Genomic DNA, 9,972 nt, shown 5'->3' on the forward strand with positions numbered 1-9,972 from the left:
TTTGGCCCCAATTTCAAATTTTAACACTCCCTCTCAATTAAGGAGAATTCCACCTACCAATCCATCATGCCATCTTGTCATCACGAATCAAATCTGCATCTCGTCTCAATTCTATTGAACACTAATATAGATAATGAAGAAGAATCGATCAAGAGTGAGTCACAAGAAATTTCCACTCTCCACTGACAAAAGTTAGTCCACATAACCATGGGCCAAACCTTAATCATACTTGATTCCAAGTGATCAAGTTGGTTGAACATCATGCATCATATACATAGGGAGTACAATAGTACATGATGCATCCATCGATATGGCTATGGTCCTTAACCACTTTTGCCAACTCATTGGCTAGATGAGAGGTACTTCCCATGTGTCCCAGACTACATGGGTAGGATGATGCTGAGGCAACAACAGGGAAATAATAAATCACATCCTGCTCACAATCATACGTAAGGAAAGGATAAACCACATCCTACATTCACATGTCACAACCATCATAGGGAAAGGATAAACCACATCCTATGCACATGAAAACCACCAAGAGTAGGGAAAAGGTAAACCATGTCCTACATGCATGCTAACCAACAATCATAGGAAGGATCCTACACATGGGGCAAGGATGAACCACGACCCACTGACATGTCCACATGTGACAACAAGCATATTGTTGAAGAATCTAGGGAAAAGTAGTGTTGCGACGATTCTTCGTTACTTGATAACAATTTTTGGAGTCTTTTTACTTTTCTTGTTAGCTTATGCTTCTTCTTCTTATTATTAGTGCATATGTGTACTTCATCAAATTGCTACATAAACAAAATAACAAGAACACAAACTTTGGCTCTCTGTCAGGGACAAAACCTCTCCACTCTTGAGAGGAAAACCCTTTGTAAGTTTTCTCTTATTGAAGCTTCTTATTTGAACAACTACCAAACCCTAGACCCTTGACTGTAGGATCCTCTGAGCACAAGTCAAATCCTTCCTTTTTCTACACTATCACTTCTGGGACATCTTCTGGCACTTCTGGCACTTCTTCCGACACTTTGTCTTCCAATTAGAGACCTTTTCACTTTAGAATGATGGGCTCATTCACTAGGATTATGAGTACTTGGAGGCTTGATCTCTCACCCAAACAAATAACTATTATCTTCTATCATACCCTTACTGCACCTCGCATGTGTGACTGTTTCTAGCCCGAGAAATGATACTCTTCTTCCTCAGCTTTCTCTATTCTTCCTTCGTTTGTGAGGGTCTCTCCTTCGCTTTATAGGGAGGCCTTGTAGACCTTAAAATCCAACTCAAACAATGATGATACTTGAACTATTTTTTTTTTTTTTCTGCTATGGCCGCAGTCAAACCTTCCTTAACCTCACACGTGTGACTGTAGTTTCTTCAAAAATGTCCTCCTTTACTTCAATGTTTTGTCTTCTTATTACGTTGCCCTTGTAGCCCTCTTCCTTGTATTTTCTTCATCCTTTTTAGTGCTCTTCTTGTGTATGGATTTCAGAGTGAAGTTTATCAAATGAGGAGTGGACAACCTCTATAAATAGAGGACCATCCCTCCTCTTTTAGGGCGACTTGACTGTCCATTAGGCCGACTTAGGGTTTGCACTATAATTCAAATTTTATCCATCGTTTTTCTGCTTGGATACTTCGTTGATGCTAGGGTAGGAATTGAATTATCTTGGAGGTGTTCCCATGACCTTGTACATTGACTTACTTGATGTAACATGCCCTCAAAGGGTCTTATCATAATTACATTTTAACTTTGACTTTCTATAAGCACAAACATGCACTTGACCTATTTTCAATGAGCAAGAAACTCATTGACAAATATTACAAAAATAATTTATCTTTTCTTGAATAAATACAAATATCAAAATTACATTTATGAAGACCTAGCCTAGTTACATTTCCTTCAACACTCCCTCTTAACTAGAGAGGTATTCATACAATTTTACAAGGTGTTTGGAAATTTTCAATCTTGAAGAATTCACATAAGAGAAAGCGTATTTACAATCCATCTATTATAGCATCATATTCATTAGCATTGTCATAGTGCAAGGCCTTGACTAACAACTCCATCTCTTTACAAGACCATGAGCTACAATGTTGGTGAGACCAATGATTTATAGACACCTTCATCATTGTCTCTCAAGGTACATACCCACCAGTGCGTTCTTCGAGTATGACCTTCTAGGACTATTCTTATCTTGGGTTCCCATCGCTCAAAGAATATCGATCCTCTTGCCTACTCTTGGCTTGTATGCCCTACACATCCTCAAAGAATACCGGATGCAAGATGATTACCTAATCCTCCCATTCTTTCTTCCCAAGTGAAGACAAGAATGTTGTGTCTACATTTCCATTCATGGCCTTCATCTAGACTTACGACTATTAGTCTTGGCCTAGTGCATGACCCATGAAATGGAAAACACGATTGTCATTCCTTTGTAACAGGGGTGATCCAAAACTCCCTCTTGATTAAGGACATGTCAGAGCTCCCTCTTAACTGGGGACTCTTTCCTTCATCAACGACTTCTTCTTTGTGGGTCCTTTAGTTGCTTGATTTCCTTTCTTTCTTGATGTCTTGAAGTCTTTGTTCGAACTTCTTCTAGGTAGGGAACCATCCATCGATCACTTTCCTTCTTCTTGGTTTGTCATGTCATTGTTTCATGGGAAGTGACTATCAAGTTTTCTTGTCATCATGGCTACTCCTTTATCATCTTGTCCATGCTTCAAAATACTCTTCTCATGGATGCTTCATAGTACCTGCTAGGTTACATGCTTTGACCTAGTAGCCCATCATGACTTCATCTTGATATTGCTTCAACATTGATTTTTCTTTTGTTGGATGGCTTCTTCATCATGACATCATGTAGAGTAGAATCAGTTATCTACACCTTTTGTATCTCCAAGGCCTTCATAGGTGTCAAGGGTCCTTTCTTTATCAGAGTTGTCCTGCCTTCTTTCGGGAGATATCTTAAAGGCCTTTGTGATTCTCAATGATCATGGTGTTATTCACATGCTTGATCTCTTTTCTTCATTTTCTTCTCCTCAGATAGATAGGTCAACCATATAATGCTTCTTGTGAGAGAATTCCTTCATTGCTTGCTTTCTGGACTTGTCAACATTTCTTCTTGCTTCTTAGTCAGCAATCTTATGCTACTTATGTGAGCATATTCTTTTGTTGACCTTCATCGCATTGTAGTGCATGCCTTCAAGCATGTCCTTGGTGAAAGAGATTCTTTCATGCTTGATCACGTTATAGAACTATACACATGACTCAATAATATACAAATGATAACATGACTTAAACTTTGATGCATACATACCTCATCTTGATTCTCCTTTGATCATCCTTGCTTCATTTGATTGACCTTGGTGTGGCCCTTATTTCTTCATCTTAGCTTCCATGCATATCATCCCTTTTATTGAATCCCATGAATAGGATTCCCAATGAGACATCTACCTTGGTTCATGAACCTTCTTTTGAAGATTCCATCATAAGACCTTAAATATCCTTGCCTTACAAATGTTTCCTTTCTTTTGATGAAGTAGGTTTTCTAATATTCTTATCATGATCAATTTTCTTTCATCATATGTGAGGTCCTATACTAGGTATGCTTCTTCTACATGAATATCTTGAGCTATATCTGCTATGCTCCTAAGTCTAGAATATAGTTCTACTTATGAATTTTTTGTTCTTTTCATAAATGCTACATCTACATGTGTCCAGAACTCTATCATGCTGCTAGATTTTAGAGGGTGATTCTAGCCATGCAATTTAATTTATTCCTACATGCTCCTATATTCTACTCAGAACCTTGAAAGAAGTTTAGAAGTAAAGAGTTTGACCTAGTCATAGTAGAGATTAGGAGGATCTTCCTTCTTTTGCTCATTTCCTTCTTCTTTCATTTCTTGAGTTATGTGAGATTCTTCCCTTTGTTATTGTTGTCCTCCTTAAGCTTAGGAAAATTCCTTTTGTAGTGTCCATATTATTGGCATCCAAAACATTGGATCTTGGACATGTATTTGTTGTTTGTTCTTCGTGGACAAAACTTTCCAGATTTACCCTTTTTTTTGGCCATGTTAGTAAATGCTTGCTCCTTTGATCCCACATCTTCTTTTTCCTTAAGTCTGGTTTCCTCTGTTCTACATAGAGACCATATTTCACTTCGAGTGGTTGCTTCCTTCTTGGCATATATGTTTGATGTGAAGTTTCCCCACTCCTTAGGTAGAGCATTGAGAACAACAGTTGTCATTTCTCTGTCAGACATGACTTCCCCAAGCTCTTGAAGTTGATCTCTCATTTTAGAGATTTTCATGAAGTAAGGAGCTATTCCTTCCTTTGTTATCTTCATCTTGTACAATTCATTTATCAGAGATATTACTTCTCTAGTTGTGGATACCGAGAATAGCTCTACTAGCTTATCATAAATTTCTTTGGATGTCTCAAACTTGGAGACATAAGGAAAGAGAGAGTCTTTGATTGATTCTACCAGAATCCTTTGAGCTCTTGTCTCATCCTTATCGTACTTGGCTAAGGATTGAGTCTTCTCCTTAGTAGGGATAGTGATATTCCTTTTGACATGCTCTAGAAGTTCATTCTCCTTGAGTAGTAGATCAATCCTCTTCTTCCATGCAAGAAAGTTATTGGTACCTACCAATGTATTTCTTTCCTTGCAAAAAGACATTGATGTATATTCAGAAGGGGACATGCACTTACTTGATAGATTTTGAGATGTAATGGATTTGCTTCCTCCTTGAAAGCTTGATAGCTTGTCTTCCCTAGACCTTGATGTCTTTCAAGTTGTCTTCTTCAAGTGGACTTGCTTGGTGATGAGGTTTGCTTGTAGCTTGGTGTAGGTTCTTCTCCAATCTGCTCTTCTTTGTAGGTGCCTTTATATAAGGCTCTTCTTCTAGCTTTGTAGATTTCCTTGATGAATGATGGATTGTAGACCCTTCTTGTCCTTGAAGTGATTGAGACTTCTAGGCTCGATGCTTCAACCTTGTAGATGCTTCCCCTTGATGAATGTTCTTGAGTTTCCCTTTCCTTGATGTGTCACCTAACCCTTTGATACCATGTTTCAGAATCTAGGGAAAAGTAGTGTTGTGATGATTCTTCGTTATTTGATAAAAATTTGTGGAGTATTTTTACTTTTATTGTTAGCTTATGCGTCTTCTTCTTCTTATTAGTGCATATTTGTGTACTTCATCAAACTGCTACCAAAACAAAATAACAAGAACACAAAGTTTGGCTCTCTGTCAGGGACAAAACCTCTCCACTCTTGAGAGGAAAACCCTTTGTAAGTTTTCTCTTATTGAAGCTTCTTATTTGAACAATTTCCAAACCCTAGACCCTTGACTATAGGATCCTCCAAGCACAAGTCACATCCTTCCTTTTTCTGCACTATCACTTTCGGCACTTTGTCTACCAATTAGAGACCTTTTCACTTTAGAATGATAGGCTCCTTCACTAGGCTTGTCAGTCCTTGGAGGCTTGATCTCTCACCCAAACAAAGAATTTTTAGCTATTGTCATACCCTTACTGCAAATCACACGTGTGACTATTTCTAGCCCTAGAAGCAATCCTCTTCTTCCTCAGCTTTCTCTATTCTTCCTTCGTTTGTGAGGGTCTATCCTTTGCTTTAGAGGGAGGCCTTGTAGACCTTAAATTCCAACTCAAACAATGATGATACTTGAACTATTCTTTTCTGCTGCTATGGCCGCAGTCAAACCTTCCTTAACCTCGCACGTGTGACTGTAGTTGATTCAAAATGTCATCCTTTACTTCGATGTTCTGCCTTCTTATTATGCTGCCCTTGTATCCCTCTTCCTTGTCTTTTTTTCATCCTTTTCAACCCTCTTCTTGTGTGCGTATTTTAGGGTGAAGTATATCAAATGTGGAGTGGTGTGTGTGGATTTCAGAGTGAAGTATATCAAATGAGGAGTGGAAAACCTCTATAAATAGAGGTTTATCCCTCCTCTTTTAGGTCGACTTACAGTTTGCACTATAATTCAACTTTTATCCATCGTTTTGCTGCTTGAATACTTTGTCGATGTTAGGAAAGGATTTGACTTATCTTGGAGGTGTTGCCATGACCTTGTACATTGACTTACTTGATGTAACATGCCCTCAAATGGTCTTATCATAATTACATTTTGACTTTGACTTTCTAGAAGCACAAAAATGTGCTTGACCTATTTTCAATAAGCAAGAAACTCATTGACAAATATTACAAAAATAATTTCTCTTTTCTTCAATAAATACAAATATCAAAATTACATTTATGAAGACCTATCCTAGTTACATTTCCTTCAACACATATGCCTATATGTGTCTCTTACTGGGGTACCCGCAGGAGAAGGTGAACTTGAAGATGATGGAGTTAAAGGATCTCATATTGTTCAAAGTATTGAGCAAGGGTTACTACTTCAGATGATTGCAATTTCCACCTTCAGTTTTCCAGAGGAGGGAGATCATGGAGACTTGTCAATAAATTTCTAAGTGATTGCTCTTTCTCTTACTTGGGCTTGTCCTAACCTGAGCTCTGATACCATGTTAAATTTTGGTTAACATGTTCTTTTCTTAGGACAATTAGTTCAATGATTTACATCAACCCATGTATCAATCCATTTTATTTCCATTAGCAATCAAATGCATCATTATGTCATTTATAGTAACTGAAGAAAGAACATAAGAGATTAATGAGGAAGAAAAGCCAAGACAATAGAACACAAGGATATGGCTCAAGCCAGGGAAAAACCCCAAGATGGGGAAAACCCTTGATCAAATCTTCTTATTATTAATATCAAATGTTCAGTAGACAGAGAGAGAGTACAATAATTCAAAGTCATAATTTACTTGCCAATTTGGAGATCCAGTATCACAACCTTAAGATAAATAGGAAAACATGCAAATATGATGTCATAATGATGAAGAAACTTGATCTAGTTAGGGTTATATTTAGTCCGCCACTGTCTCACTTAATAGTTCCAAATCACCTCCTTTCAAATGTCCCAATCTTAGTGTTCTTTTTGTTAAACACTTGCCACAATTAGTTGCCCTTCAAACCCTTTCTCAACACTATTACATGGCTTGTAATACTTCACAAGGTACACTATAGTAGACTGATTGCTACAGCAAGGAAAACTGACATTCTAGCTAAGATAAAACACCTAAAGTTGCTCCTTGTAGTGACTGCAGATAGGGTAGAGAAGCCTACCTAGCCTTATCTACCCACTCAAACATTCTCTCCATATGACTATTACCAATAGTAAAGACTGTGGCTTCCTTTTTAGTGTCAACAGATCAGAGAGGAGACCTTTCGGCCATCAAATGAATTGTGTCTGTAGTTGTAGGTTCAACGCCTACTTGTGGCCTTCAAAACGCACACAAATATGCATAGAAAAAAACATGTACCATAGATGGTGTGACCTTATATCCACAACAAATTTGAATGATTTGCTTCCAAAACGATGCCCTACCTCAAGCTTGGATCCATCGGATGTGCTCTAAGCCTCAAATTTTACAAGGAGGCTTGGACACAGGTATTCCAAAGAAACTAGAAAGAGTTTTGGGAAATTCCACCCAGAAGTGATTTTATTAAAATAATTAATAATTTTAATGGGGTTCCTAAGTCTAAAATTAGGAAAATTAAAATATTAATGGGTATTAATCTAAGAAGGGGTGAAACTTCTAGAAAAAGTCATGGATCAAGTCAAAACGATCTGAGCCTTTGATTATGTTTTAATTTAGGTCGTTGATTGCTCAATAGGAAGATATAAGAAGAGACTTGAGGGTCATTTGGAAAATACACTAGGCAGATACTCAGTTGCCCAAGAGAAATCGATTTTCTCATTGGTTGAAGTTCCGCAAGAAAAAATCGATTCAGAGGGAGAGTTGCAGGTGGAGGAGAGACAGAGAGGGTTCATCATCAATCATGGAGATAGGGACGAAGACACAAAGCAGCAAAAGGAACAGTACTAGGTAGATTGACGATGGGAGAGGAAACACTGGCCTAAGTGATGCAGGCACTGCACATTCTAGTCCAGAGGCCAGAGATATTGATGTTGGGCAAGCCTGAGAGATGCAAAGGTCAAGGAACTTCTCTCTCAGATCAGATACTTGTTCAGGAACGTCTGTAAATATTTCTCAGTTCTATACTCCTGGGTGAAATTTTGTACAAGTTGATTTTTGCTGAAGAATAATAAAACCCTCATCTGTTGCACCGGTTTTCCCGCATTGGGTTTTCTTGGGGACAATTGTCCAAAAATAATTGTGTTATTGTGTTTGTATCTGTATCAGTATTTTACTTTCATTTAATTTTTTCAATGTATTAATTGTGAAGGCTGCAGTATAATATGTTTCAATATCTGTTGTAAGAATACAATGGATAACTTATCTTTGAATTAATAAGTAGAAGAAGTCATATTAATCACTACTATATGGTTTCCATTTTAGATTTTTTCACATGGTATTAGAGCTACAGGGAAGCAGAAGAGAAAATCCAGAAGATACAACGTTGAGAAAGGAAGGGAATTCGAAATCCCTGCAACAACAGAAATCCAAATCTCCCAGAGGGTTGAGCAGTTCAAACCAAAGAGATTGGATTTTGTGGGAAAAAATCTCTTTGAGTGAGTCGACAAAGAGGTAAGTCTTTTCTAGTCAAAATTTATCAGTGATAGAAGGAACATCGCAGCAGAAGATTCAACAAGGAAGACGCAGTTTTTCCTACAACGGTTGCTGGGATAGGTTAGCATCAGAATTTGGACAATATGGATACTCAAAATATCTAAGATTTGTCTACCAGATTAGATGAAGAATTTGCATGCTTAGCTAATTCGACATCAACGAATATTTGGTACATTGATAGTGGTGGTTCAACTCATGACTGGAGTACGAGAACATTTCTCGAGCTATCAAGAAGAACAAATGGACTTCCAAATAACTATGGGAAACAGAATGAACTGTACTCCCGTAGGGAGAGGCACCATAGCTTTTCAGATGGAAGCAAGGACTGACATCCAAGCCACAAATGTTCTGCATGTGCCCGAATTAGGGATGAATCTAATTTCACTGTCCCAGTTACAAGAGAAGGGATATGATGTATAATTCATTAGGAAGAAAGTATACGTTAAGCATCCAGGTTGAAAGAGGAAAAAGCAAATTGGGGTTCAAAGCAACAAGTTGTATAGGTTGCAACTCGAATCGCCAATGGCACTGATAGGCAACAACTATAGTGGTGAGGAGCGAAATGAATTATGGAACAGGTGAATGGGGCACTTACACCATGGAGCACTGAGGATTCTCAGAGACACTGTTACAGGGGTACCAGTCCTAAGCAATGAACATGATGACTTATGTAGAGGATGTGTACTAGGAAAGTACGCTAAAGCATTGTTTCCCAGAAGTAACAATAGGGAAATGGATGTACTAGGATTAATACACTCATATATCTATGGTCCTATGTCCACAATGGATCTTAGTGGTAGCGAATACTTTGTCACTTTTATCGATGACCACTCCCGAAAAAATGGATCTATTTCTTAAAGACCAAGAATGAGGCCTTTGATCGTTTTCGAGAGTTCAAGGCTCTTGTTGAAAATATGACATGGAAAAAGATAAAGGTATTGTATTCAAATAACGGTGGAGAATATACAGACAAGGATTTCCCAAATTTCTACGCAAAGGAGGGCATCAAAAGAGAGTGGACAAATCCATATAATCTAGAGCAGAATGGAGTGGCAGAATGGAAGAAACGAATTATTGTTGGGGCAGCCAAAGCCATGTTGTATGATCATGATCTACCTAAGTATCTATTGGCAGAAGCTTGCAACACGACAATATATATTCAAAATAGAACTCCTCATAAAGCATTGGGGAAGAGAACGCCTAAAGGAGTATTCACAGGGAAGAAGTCAGAAGTCAGTGATCTCAAGATATTCGGAAGCGTGGCTTATTGCCACATT

This window comes from Pinus tabuliformis, chromosome 8 (genome assembly GCF_031772625.1).
Source record: "Pinus tabuliformis cultivar Carrire ecotype Pingquan chromosome 8, CPIR1, whole genome shotgun sequence".
Taxonomy (NCBI): domain Eukaryota; kingdom Viridiplantae; phylum Streptophyta; class Pinopsida; order Pinales; family Pinaceae; genus Pinus; species Pinus tabuliformis.